We start from the raw sequence: 14,079 nt of genomic DNA, 5'->3' as shown, positions 1-14,079 counted from the left end.
AATTCTGTTTCAAATTTGAGTAATTTACGGAAATGAAAATAAGACAGATAGAATGAGGGTCAATCAGTTTAACTTCGGGTTCGGTATCCCATATCTCAAAACCCTCTTTGAAACAAAGAAGCGGCCATTTTAAAAAAAATATATGAATTGGGTCAATCTGACACATGTTGAATTTGGATGTTGTGGAACAGTTTGCGTGCGAAAGGAATATTTGAAATTTATAAATCATTAAAATTTCAAAGATATTTACTGACCAGTATATTTGTATTCGCTGTAAATATTGCTGCAAAATAATGCGTAATTGGAATTGACGATTGGCGATCTGCCCCGGCTTTTATTTTGCCCCGGTCCGGGTTTGCTTACCTATTTTACAAAGACTCGTATTCCATAATTCTAAAACGAGGTTCTTTGTTTAAAGCAGCCATGACACTATATGATAAACGGGTCGATCTGACAATGATGAATTTGTTTGTTGTGCAACAGTTCGTGTACGAAGGGAATCTTTGAAGCATGCAAGATACATTAATGCCGATTTTATTTAGTAAATTGAGATTAAATATTCCAATGCGTTGACATTTTCACATTTGACGGTGATTTTAGCTTGTTTTGATTTTCCTTTCGTTTTCATGAATTACGGTTTGTAACTTAGGGGAACTATCGCCTGTATTTTGTAATTTTTACGTATCAATTAAATATAGACATTGGAAAGTAAGACAGCTGACTGTTACTTGCTGAAAATAAGATACATTAACAGGTACGGTACTTTAACAACTAAAATACAAATTCTAATGGTAATACGGTATGGTCTTTGCGTAATAGTTGTTTACTACTATGTGTTTTAGGCTAGTTGTAAGTATTTTCTTGTCTATTCAGTCTAAACGGAGATTAATTTTGCTGATGGAAATACTAAGTGCGTGTACATGTAGCAGAGACATAAATAATTGTTAGCTCACCTGAGGTGAACTATACAGAGAAATATCTTTAAAAATATTCTTCTCAAAAATCAATCGGCCAGAAAAGCTGTAACTTGTGTGGAAGCATCCTCAAGTAGTGTAGATTAAAGCTTGTCCAAACCATGATCCCCGGTGGTACGGTGGGGCTCCAATGGGTGATCAAATTTTTAGATACAAATGTATAGAGAAAAATCATTAAAATCTTCTTTTCAAAAACTAGTTAGCCAGAAAAGCTGGAACTGTGGAAGCATCTTCAGGTAGTGTAGATTCAATTTTTTTCAAATCACGATCCCCGGGGGTAGGTTGGGGCCACAATGGGGGGTCGAAATTTTTACATAGGAATACATAGAGAAAAAATCTTCTCAACAAAAACCAGTAGGCCAGAAAAGCTGTAACTTGTTTGGAAGTATCCTCAGGTAGTGTAGATTCAAATTTGTTCAAACCATGATCCCGGGGTTAGGGTGCGGCCACAATGGGTGGGTCGAATTTTACATAGGAATACATTGCGAAAAATCTTTAACAAATTTTCTTCTCAAAAACCAATTGGCCAAAAAAGCTGTAACGTCTGTGGAAGCATCCTCAGGTAGTGTTGATTGATTTCAGGGGATAGGGTGGGGCCACCATGGGGGGTCAAATTATGGTGGTGCGTGTGATTTGGTATTATCTCTATGTAATAGTTGATTAATGCAACATGTTCTATTAAGATGTTCAGCAATTTCAATCTAAACGGGAAATATATATAACTAAAGTATATATATGATGAAAAATAAATTGAGTTTTCTCTTTGTTTTAGTGCAGTTTTCTCTTGTTTTAATTGTTTACAATAATATAATTTACTACAATTACTATAATTTTACTAACCTGAGAGTCAAGCTTCGAGTTATAAGCAAGATACAGAGCTTTGCTCACAATGCTACGATATGTTTGTACACAAAGCTGAGGTCATGCTTTAGTTTGTTTATATTTTAAATGCTACTATGCTGAATAGGAAATACAAGTTTAAAATTTTTAAGGTGAATGTAATAAACTCATGTGAACAAAAACATGACTCAAACCAAGCTATGAATCTTGCTTATGATTCTACGATTGACACTGAAATTTAGGTTGATCAATAGAAATGTCTTGCTAAAAAGATGATATGCTGTAATTATTTTCTGGTGCCCCTTCTTCAACGATGAATTGCATAAAATATACACAAATTTTTGATAGTTTTTCCAACACAAGTAAATGAAAACAATGCCTTTTTAAACAGTTTCCAGAGGCCTGACACATTATTATTATGAGGATAAAAGCATTATCGGTGTTCTTAAAAAAATATTGCAATGGAAAATCATCTTTGTTTGTACACATTTGTTGTTTTTAATAAAGATGAAAATAATGGATGGGCCTTGATACAATAGAGCGACATGCCTGCCAATACATTAATTTGAATTATAGCTCTTTAACAGTTTATTCTTCAATTAAGTGAGTAAGGATATGAAAGGTCATACGAAATGAATTCATGCCTGGTAAATGACAATCGTCTATAATGGAGAAGGCCAATTAACTTTTTCAATGTTTTTAATTTGAGGAATTGAGCGCATTTATCTGGTGCATTGAGGTACTCTTTTCTTCTTTCACATATAGAATTTTTAAAATACAATAACTAGCAAGTAGTGGAGGGAGAAAATGTACCTTTATGCTCTCATGTATTTGTATCGTTTTATAAAGTGATATAAAGATTAAGTACAGTGTGATGAAATATATATTCGTACAAAATGGCGGCGTGTTTAAATTCGCGACAGAATTAGATCCAAACTCTAGTTTTCATCTTTTTAAATTATTCTTAATAACTTAAACTTACCTAATACTTTGTAAGATGACCTTTCAGCCGAATTACACTTTGTAATCTTTGGGGGATTGTGTTATAGAGGCTCTGTACGTACTGAGGCGTGATAGATGTCCATACCCGCTGTATCTCTCGGAACAGGTCGTCCTTGTTTTCAATACGACCAACACGTGCTTGCAGCTTTCTTTTCAGTAACAACCATAAATTTTCAATGATGTTTAAGTCGGGACTTTGTGCAGGCCAGCTCATGGTTCTTATTCCATGTCTATGGATAAAATCTTGTGTTGAACGGGCATGGTGTACCGGCGCATTGTCATCCTGAAAGAATTACTGTTCTTTGGGAAAATGTCGGACTATAACCGGTGTAATGAAGAATAATGACCCCCGTAGAATAATGACCGGGGGTCATTTTTCTACGTAGAATAATGACCCCCTGGTCATTATTCTACGCAGAAAAATGACCCCCCGGTCATTATTCTACGTAGAAAAATGACCCCTTTGCCTGAAGAATAACTGTCATTTTCATAAAAATGAGCACACTCCACATGAAGAAAAGTGACCCCTGTAGAATAATGACCCCCTTGTAGATTAAAGTTTTTCAGTATATTTTTTTATTATTTGTGAAATAGTCTTTACACAATTTTAATTTTTACTGCTGCAGTTTACCGAAAGTAACAAAAATTATAATTCATATTCAAATAAACTTAAAGTGAAAGAAGGGGTAAATCTTGGAAAATAACAATCCTTCCGTTATAACAAGATATTGAGGTATTGCATCGGGGTATGGTTATCATCTTAACAATTACATTTACATATATCTATGGTGTTCCGATAGGGCCACTTCGACACTACTATCCCTCCTTCCCAACTTTGCACTCTGGCCTTCGCATCTTCGCCTTCGCCTTTTTTGATTGCATTCAGCAAGTCTCGGTCGATTACATAGAATTTAATATAGGCACCGTACTCTCCAAGGTTTTCCGATTAATTCATGCTATTATTGGTACGCATGCGCTAGGCCATCGCGCTTACTATGAATGTTTATAAATATTTTAATGTGAACATGTAACATATATGTTTACCAGTGCTAATCATTATATACTCCACATAAAATGTCCGCCACAATGTATACATATGCACTTCCAGACCCCTGTCACTTACCAGCCGTCTGTTTACCGTGGACCAAACACAGTAACATTCTAATTTCATTATGCGACACTCCTCGCTCATGCATGGATCTAGAGGGGGAGAGGGGTCCGCCCCCCCCCCCCGGAAAATTCAATATTAATCATTTTACGCAGTAAAACGGGAGAGGGAGTCCGGACTCTATCCCCCTGGATAATTTAATTTTATTAATTTTATAAAAAAAAAAAATCCAAAATATGCCTCGGACCCTTTAAACGATGGAAAGCTCCGCACTTATAAAACCGAGACGAGGCATCACCTTTATGAGACCACCTTTATCATATTGTATGAAAACCATCCTTTATGATCTTGGATATTCATGGATTATGTTTTAACACAATATCGTATATCATTTGTTAAAAAATTGTATGATAAGCATAAGTTCATATGTTAATCAATACAATAATATAAATTAAATTAAAATTGCATCCTATCATACCTACAATATATATCATGTAAAACCATAAAATACCGTAAAAAATTGTGAGATATGATATTGTAACGTATGATATGACATTGTATTGTGTTATACATTATAATTGTATTTGATCAAATAATAGAATATCATAAAACATAATACAATATAGTATTATATGAATCAATATCATATTGCAATAATACATCCTAACATTGAAACATATGATATTATATTGTATAATTAAGCATTGAATCATTATTTTTTGAAAGATGTGGTCTCATAACTGCAACGGTGTGTGCATACAAATAGTATAACGCGCGCTAGCACTCATCGTTGCAGTTATAAAAAAATAATGAATCAATGCTTATATTTACGTTTTTTAAACATGTATTTCCTTCCCGCAAATATGATTTGTTTTTAAAAAGCTCTGTCTTATTCAACGAGTTATGCGAAATTAACGGAATTGCCTCTGGAACAGCCGAAATATGCTGACAAAAATAGTGCACAGCTTTTAAAATTCTAATAACACAATTTTATTTTTGTAATTTAATGAATTTGCTCTTGGTAAACTAAGAAATTAATCAATTGAATTCATTTAACTGTCAACATATATTTACATCAATGAAATATTTATCAGCGTAAGTATAATAAAAGGTCCTTATCCGGTTTGAAGTCGCGAGAAGAGTCAGTTCCTGTTCTTCGAGAAAAACTAAAGGAATACTAAATGTATTCATACGCACCAAATTTGGTGATTGGGTCTTCTGTGCTGTGCGTAAATATCACTCAAATTAACCAATGCAATTTAATTGAGGGAAAGAAAGTGAATATAAATATTATAGTATGATATTGTATTGTATGATACTGTATCATATTTGATACATAATATGATATTGTATTATATAATACAATATAATTTGATAGAACATTGTATCATATCAAATGATACAATATCATGGGATAAAGTAAAATATTATATAATGCAATGATATTATACACATTGTATCATATGATACAATAAAATATATTAAAATATCATAAAATACAATTTCGTGTGATATGATAATATATCATATAAACCAATATCATATCATACAATATCGTATGATACGCTTTTTTATAATATTGTATCATAAAAATTAATACTATACATAACAATATCACGATACAATATCATATCATAAAATATAAAAAAAAATTGATACAATATTTTATCGTATCATATAACGTTTTACAATATAACATGTGGTATTAATATTGCATCCTATTAAACAAAAGTGTTTCAAATCATACAATACTATATCATAGGAATCATGTTACATCATTTAACAACAACCACATCTATCTATCAAGCAGGTTTGAGTGAGGTAGGAGATTTCGCTAGCATCCTTTTTAGCGGAGATCAGGCTCTGCATCTAAAGAAACCTCTACGTTTCATTTATAATATAGTTAAATCAACTATGCAAGCTATCATCTATAAAACATGTGACCTGTTCCAAAAAATTAACCTCATCAAGAATCATAAACCTATGGCTCTGATTCAGCATTCAAGCCTGTCAGGTGCATCAGTATCATAAGACACACCATCCATGCAAGTTTGGTGAAGTACGGACCAGCAGTAACTTAGATATTGCTATTAAAGGGCACATACAACAAAAAAACTTTAACCTGCTCCCAAAACCTAAACCTCCTCCAGCATCTGAAAGTTATAGGAACCAGATTCAGTAGGTCCAGATGCATCATGCATGTAATTTTGGTGAAGAAAGGACAAGTAATAGCTTAGAAACAAGAGCTGCAACTAAAACTTTAACCAGCTCCGGACGCCGACGCCGGGGGTATAGCATATGCTCCCATTGACTTCGTCTCGGTGAGCTAAAAAGGCGAAAGCGCAAAGTTTCGAAGGCGAGAGTGCGAAGTTGCAAAGGCGAAGAAGCAATAGTAGTATCACTTCTTCGCCTTCGCAACTTAGCACTTTCGTCTTCGCATCTTCGCGCTTCGCCGTCGCATCTTTTATATTTTCATATTGTTCATGAATTATACTTGCATTGAGGATTTCCACAGTACAAACTGCTGGGTATACAAGTTCATCACCCAGAATTAATGATGAAACCAAAATTTTGAAAAGTTTACTCCACTGTTAGGCATTATAACCAAGCTGAAATTTGTAGGCACTGACAGCAGCCATTACGCCAGTAGAGGTTAACGGCCAATAAGAAAATTCGTCAAAGTACTGAGAGTACTCGTACAGAAAATATATTTTACTTTATCCTCGGCATACTTTAGTTTAGTTGATATCAAGATGATTAATGCATCAATAGTTTGTATGAGCATTGGTAACTTTGGATACAATAAAGATCGTGTGATCAAAATCAAGCGGGATATAAACCCCTAACATGGGTCCTAACCTCTTATCAACGCTTTTAGAAACAATCTTTTCTTATTATAATCGATCAGTGTTTATTATCTATTTAGATTTACTATAGTCAGGTGCTCTTCACAAATTTGCTCCAAAAGAATAAAGTCTATTCATGATCACAAAACAACATTACAACAAATGTTTAGAATATTGATGTTCATGTATTACGTAGAAGAAAACAAAACTAACGCAGAATGATTTTTTAAAAAATCACTTTCCCCAAGAAATGTAAATAAGAAGTATTCATATTCCTACGTTACCTGCCCCTTAGTCTTTTTCCATAAAGATATATACATGTATCATTCTTCGATTGACAATTCATTCACCAATGAATATTGCTTCATTATTATCATTATTATATCATTACAACAATTATTCTTTAATGATTATTGTTCGTTACTTATCACACAATATCCTCATTGTGTATGAATTTTTCTTTATTTGCGTCATTTCCCGCCGTATGTCGACGAGAAAAGTAACGTAACTGTTAACAATAACGTTAGAGTGTTTTGCGTGTGCTTGCTACGAATATGAAAAACTATATACAGCGATTTATTTACAAGTTCGGTGTTTATAACTTCAAAATCAGTTAAACAGAGTGAAAAATTAAGTAATTTCAAAGTCATTTCTTGGATACGGGGTAACCAATTTCTATTCATGTTTACGGGGGGGGGGGGGTCATTTTTTTATGGGGGTCATTTTTCTTCATGTTTAACATGAAGAAAAATAACCCCTGGGTCTTTTTTCTTCCGAAAAATCTAATTATTCTTCAGCTAGGGGGGTCATTATTCTACGTAGAAAAATGACCCCCGGTCATTATTCTACGGGGGTCATTATTCTTCATTACACCCGCCACAAATTGTCATTGAGTACTTGCTGGTATTTCTCTGCATTGATGTTGCCATTAACAGCTGTAATAGTACTTACTCCGTGCCACGAAATGCATCCCCAGATCATAGCTTCGTATGATGGCTTCGCCCGACGTGCCTCAACCAAGTCCGGTCTCCAGCCCTCGCCCCGTTTTCTCCAAATATAGACACGAGAATTCTGTCCCACAACGATTTTTGACTCATCTGAGAAAATAACTTTTCTCCAGTAGTTCCCAACAGTCAATTTTATCTTTTCTCTGCACCAAGACAAACGCTTTTTTCTATTCACTTCTCTGATCACTAGTTTCTTCTTTGCCACCCGTCTCACGAATCCATTTTTGTGCAGATGCAATTGCACAGTTCGTTTAGATACTGGCGCTCTCTGTGTTCATTAAATTGGTCCGTAATATCCTTCAAACTCTCTCTTCTGTGTGTTTTCAGAAGCCTTTCAAGTTTCCGATAATCTCTGGATGTCACGGTAGATTTCCTGCCTCGTCTTGGGATGTTTTCTATGTAACCTCGTTGTTCTACACGCTTCTTAAAACTTGAAATTGTAGATCTGGGTATTCCGAAGGTTTCTGACACGTAAGTAATAGTTTTACCATCTTGTAACATTTTCCATACCATTTCTTTTACCTCATTACTCAATTCTTTTGCTTTGCGCCCCATCTTGTTTCCGTCGATTCAGATTTGTTTACAAAGCAGACGACAGTAAAATCACGTGACATAAAAATGTCACATGACCAAAAATTGTTATAAATAACTAACGAAATTCCGATGCTATTTATAAACCCTTTTATTCGACGTTAAATTTGTGAGGTGAAGCGCGAATGTAAACACGCCGCCATTTTGTACGAATATATATATCATACTGTATATGCAAAAATAAGTGAAAATTCGGATATTCATTTTTGGTTAATCTACCAGGGGCCACATGGCACAATATCCTTTGAACGCCCATATAAAGCCAGTGTTGCTAAGGTGAGCGATGTGGCCCATTGGGCCTCTTGTTTTAAAGGGCATGGTCACGATTTTGGTCAAATTTTATTTTTCTGTTTCTATTCTTTGCAATGCTTTAGGAATGCATTTCTAATGATCAAATGAAATTTGGTTGCCAGTCGTTGAGTTTTAAGCAAGATACAGGGCTCACAATTCTTCGTCATGTAAACAAGACTCGTGCCCTGTTTTTGTTTACATAGGTTCAATATAAATCTTTTTTAAGCTGATTTGTCTATCTTATTATTCATTTTAAGCATAAATAAACATTTCCTAACGATAAACACATTCATTTAAGAACTAAAACTGGAATTTTCACTTCAACATTCAAAACGTAAACAAAAGCCTTGTTTACATAGCGAAGAACTGTAAGCTAAATTTACTTGGTAATGTTCCTGCCCGACTGGGTTAGGTGCTAAATAGACTTGTTAACGTTTCTGCCTGACTGGGAAGGGTCTAAGCTGACTTATTAATGAATCTGACCGACTAAGTTAGGTTCTAAATTTACTTGGTAACGTTCCTGCCTGACTGAGTTAGGTGCTAAATTGACTTGGTAACGTTTCTGTCTAACTTAGCTAGGTTCTAAGTTGACCTGGTAACGTTTCTGTCTGACTTGGAAAGGGTCTTTATAAACTTGGTAAGGTTTTGTCTGACTGGGTTAGGGTCTTTATTGACTTGGTAAGGTTTCTGTCTAACTGGGTTAGGTTCAAAATTAACTTGGTAACGTCAAACGCACCAACAGTTGGTCTGTTGCTGTTTTGGATGAATGCGACATTGAAAATGAGTTTACGTTTTCCGGAGTCATTCGACAAAGGGCTTTTGATAACTTGAACAGTTGTTGAACATATTATACTTCAGATCAGAAAACAAAACAACAACATCATAAATGAAACCCAAAGAGGAAGTGATGGGGTGTTTAATGAATCTGTACGGATAAAATCTCACTATGGCTAACCAATCTGAAAGCAATGATGAAGGTTAGTTAATTTCTCAAACATAGGAGATATTTCTGTGTGAGATGGTAAAAACTGAGTTTATCTAATTTTTATCTAATTTGCACCTTTGTTTAGATTTTAACAATTTATCAAACAATTATGAAAATGTTGATACCATACACGATGAATCCGTGTAGTCAAGTGACCAGAACGTTAATAATAGCTGACGACATAAAGAGAGATATCTGAATAATTGTGTCGTAATATTATGTGGATGACTTGAAGGAAATTTGATACTAGCAAGACTGGCATATATCTTCAATATATATATATACAGTTGCTTGAGATATATTGACAAAACCGCGAAAAAAATAAAGATATTTGTAACAAAATGCACTAGCAGCTGACTACATAAAGAGAGATTTGAGTAATAGTGTTGTAATATTATGTGGATGACTTGAAGAAATATTGGTAAAAGCATGTCTGGCATATATCTTCAATTTAAATATACAGCTACTTGAGGTATATTAACAAAACCGCCTAAACATAAAGATATTTGTAACAAAATGTACTAGTAGCTGACTACATAAAGAGAGATATCTGAGTAATTGTGTCGTAATATTATGTGGATGAGATGACAGAATGTTGATATCAACATTAGCAAGACTGGCATATATCCTCAATTTATATGTACAGCTACTTGAGATATATTGACAAAACCGCCAAAAAATATAAAGATATTTGTAACAAAATGCACTAGTAGCTGACTACATAAATAGAGATATCTGAGTAATTGTGTCGTAATATGATGTGGATGACCTGAAGGAATGTTGATATTAACAACCCTTGAAGATGTCTTTAATCTTTCTTTAAAATAGATATAGTGAAACGAAATGCACTGGTAGCTGACAAGATTAAGAGAGATATCTGAGTATTTTGTTGTAATATGAAGAGGATGACATGATAGATTGTTATAATTAATAACACTTTTTTGATATTTTCAATCTATAAGTACAGCTACTTGAGTCAACTAGACAGTATTGTCTAAAATAGAGATATTTTAAACGAAATGCACCAATTATCGATGAGAGTATGAGAGGAATATGAGTAAATGATAGTTAAGTGCAATATACATATTATGAACACAAATAGAAATCCGAGGTATGTTTTCTCACTTAGACAGTAACTAGTAACTAGAAGCCAAGTTTCTTTCATCTCATAGCCAGTTACTAGTAGCTAGCTTTTCTAACTTCTCGTAGCCAGTTACTAGTAGCTAACTTTACCTATCTTTTAAAAGCTTCTGGTTGCATTATCAACATTCAACAATATAAAAGAAATTAAATCAAATTAGATATTCAGTGAATTCAAAGGGAGGGGAGGGGGCTGTTGCACGAAAATCTGCGAAACATCGAATGACTTTAATTTCCTAATACCTGGACAGAAGTAACCTACCTGTTCCGCACGAATACATTTAACCCCGTATACTCATCAAAAATTCAATCGAAATTGTTACTATAGATATTATCGTTTTACTTACAGCGTGCCACTTTGTCTGTCGAGCCGTGCTAACATCCTGTATACTGATTATCATAAAACTCATCGATTGGTTGTTCGATTTCATTGATGTGAATGCTAATTTGCATATCAAACACAGAACCCTGGAACGCACTGACCAATGACACGATTTTTGTATTGAAAATCAACACGTGGACAATCCGAAGCGTGTTGTTTTTTTAATCTATGACGTGTACATCCAGCGAATTCCAACATTATTATACATAGTTCGGTATCATAAAATCAGCCATTCATCTATCGCTGAATGAATATAAAAAATTATCTTGAATTAAAAATAAGTGATTTTTTTAATATACGAATGGCATCGGACGAACAAACAGAAGTACCGGTATTTTTTCTATCATAAAAAGGTTACACCTTTTGCTTTGGAACGTCAAAGAAAACAAGTAAACATAATGGAGGACGTTTATTTCATTTGAATACATTGATGATCTTCCCTTTCTAGCGTTTTTTAACGGCAGATTAGGAGCAGCAACTGAAAATAATTATATAAAAATTATCTATAACATCTACAATTTTTATTTCACCTGATTTCTATTGCATGAACAATGATTGAAATTTTATTTTGTTTATATGAAATATCTATTTCAGCACTTTGTTCAATTATAGAATTGATACATCATATCAGAATCACATACCTTTGTTTTGATAAGTACTGCCAGGGTTTGGATGAGTCAAAACGGGAAGACGTCTTGGGAACTTAATTAACAGGGAACATTGTATTTTCTTTTAGGATGCGCTTTGCTGAATTGCTTCCAGTGTTTTTTTATATTGTGCGTGCTCTCTATCAAAATTAGAAAATATATTTCTAAAAAATTTTGACGCGATGTCCAAGTTGTCGGGACACTTTCCCTGATAGTATTTTTCAAGTTTAGCTATATCGCAATTAACGATTTCTGAGTGAGGAAGAACATTTTCATCCGACACTTGTACTGGATAATTTTGTTTGTTACAGGTGATTAATGACATCTATTTTTTTTCAGAAAATGAGTTTTTGACAGATTCGGAAGCTTTAAATTTCGTTTCGTATTCTTCAGTTTTTGTTATGAGTTCCTTTTGTATTTTTCTCAACACATCATTTGCTGATTCAACCAGAGCTTTTTCCTCCTGATGTTTGTTTATATCTCCACAATCCGGGAGTAATATTCCCACAAAATGTCTTTTAAATTTTGTAAATGCTCCAAAGCAATTTCGCTTTGAACTTCAAGCCCCAAAATTTCTTGCTTTAGATTATTCATCGAATGTCCAATGGGCGTTTGATAAGTGTAGTTTTGGAAGATATCGGGAGCCTTTTCCTGCACATATACCTGAGTTTCAGGCATACTTTGAGGAGTTTCTGCATGACCTGCTCTGAACCCCCATCTATGACTTTAATATTTATATTTGAATCTGTTGACGATACGAATTTCAAAAATCTATTGTAATGTTTTCCTGTAAGGTTAACGTAATCTCCTTTGTCATCGCGTTATGCTAATATTGGCGAAGACATAAGTCCTATAGCTTTTATTTCAGCATAAATGGCACCTTTTAATCCAATAAACGAAGTAAGTTCAGAAAAATTGACCGACACAGGAGACACGCGTTTCACTCCATTACATTCATGATGTATTTTCAAGAAAACCTCCCGAACATCTTCTTCGAACACCGCCATAATTATTACGTCCTAGTTTTCCTGCTACTCTATCATACAGATTTTTCCTTACTAAGAGTTATTGTTAAACACTCTTTTGAAAATCGAAGGTTACATAATATCCAACCTCGTTTACCTTGCTTAATCCGAGCACAGCAAGCATGACAAGGTTATCCTTCCGTAAAAAATTAACAGGTATGTTAATGTATATCGTAGTAAGTTATTAATCATAATAGCTTTATTAATGATAACAGCAATAATGTAGATTAATATGTAGAAATTTGAATTAAGGGAGCCGGGTGAGTTTTGAAAAGCAGGAGCGTTCAAGTCATTGTTCCCCCTTTCAATACGTTGAATACCCCTTCCCCGCAAATCATGAAAACATACTTAGAGATACACCCTTTCCAATATTATTTAATTGCATCTACTAGAGTGATATTGAATGATTAAGTTATAATATACATTGCTTCACATTTTTTTTTCAATTTCTTAAATAGAAATCATCATGAAAAATAGAAATAAATTAGGGACATTGTATGTAAACGGAAAAGAACTGAGTGAGGACTTAAGGAGGATTGTAATAGACAACTTAATAGAAGGAGGAGCCTATGTTTCTGATCTTCAATTGCAGAGAGGTCATCGCCAACGGGTCTCAAAAACATTGGTATCAATGCAAACTGTATTTTCTCAATTTGGAAACGTTATGTAACTGTTGGTACGGTATGCAGAAGACCGCGTCGAGGAGGTCCAAGTAAAATTGTGCAACAGGAGGATGTAGATCATATTGCTGTTTTGAAAACTGTTAATCCAACAATGTCGCTAAAATCAGTCAAAGATAACATCTTACAGTACTCCAATACACTTCAAAATATGTTTGCCTACAGTGCCAAAAAAGATCTACATATGACAATAAAACGAGTCACATTCTGTCATGGTAACAGATTTACACTTCCATTTACAATACATCCAATGATTTTTACAATAAGTGAACAAGGAGGACCGATTTGCACTCAAATTTATGGATAAAATGGGATTTTTGTGTGTGATGGAAACAAACTATATGGTCATTCTGCAAAGGGGAATCCGTGTGTCGCTGTTGCTAATGCGAAAAATTCATTTTACTATCAGCCTCAAAGTTGGCGTATCAGGTGTAAAATTTGTAAAAATAGTTGAGGGTTCCTCGAATTCTATCGAATTTTTGCATTTCTTATGGGAGGTAGAAAATGTAGCTACTAAAGAAGGAGAAAAAGTTCTGCAACGAGGTGTAAACAACACGTGTT

This window comes from Crassostrea angulata, chromosome 7 (assembly GCF_025612915.1).
Source record: "Crassostrea angulata isolate pt1a10 chromosome 7, ASM2561291v2, whole genome shotgun sequence".
NCBI classification, from domain to species: Eukaryota; Metazoa; Mollusca; class Bivalvia; order Ostreida; family Ostreidae; genus Magallana; species Magallana angulata.
Note: the sequence above shows the minus strand (reverse complement) of the source record.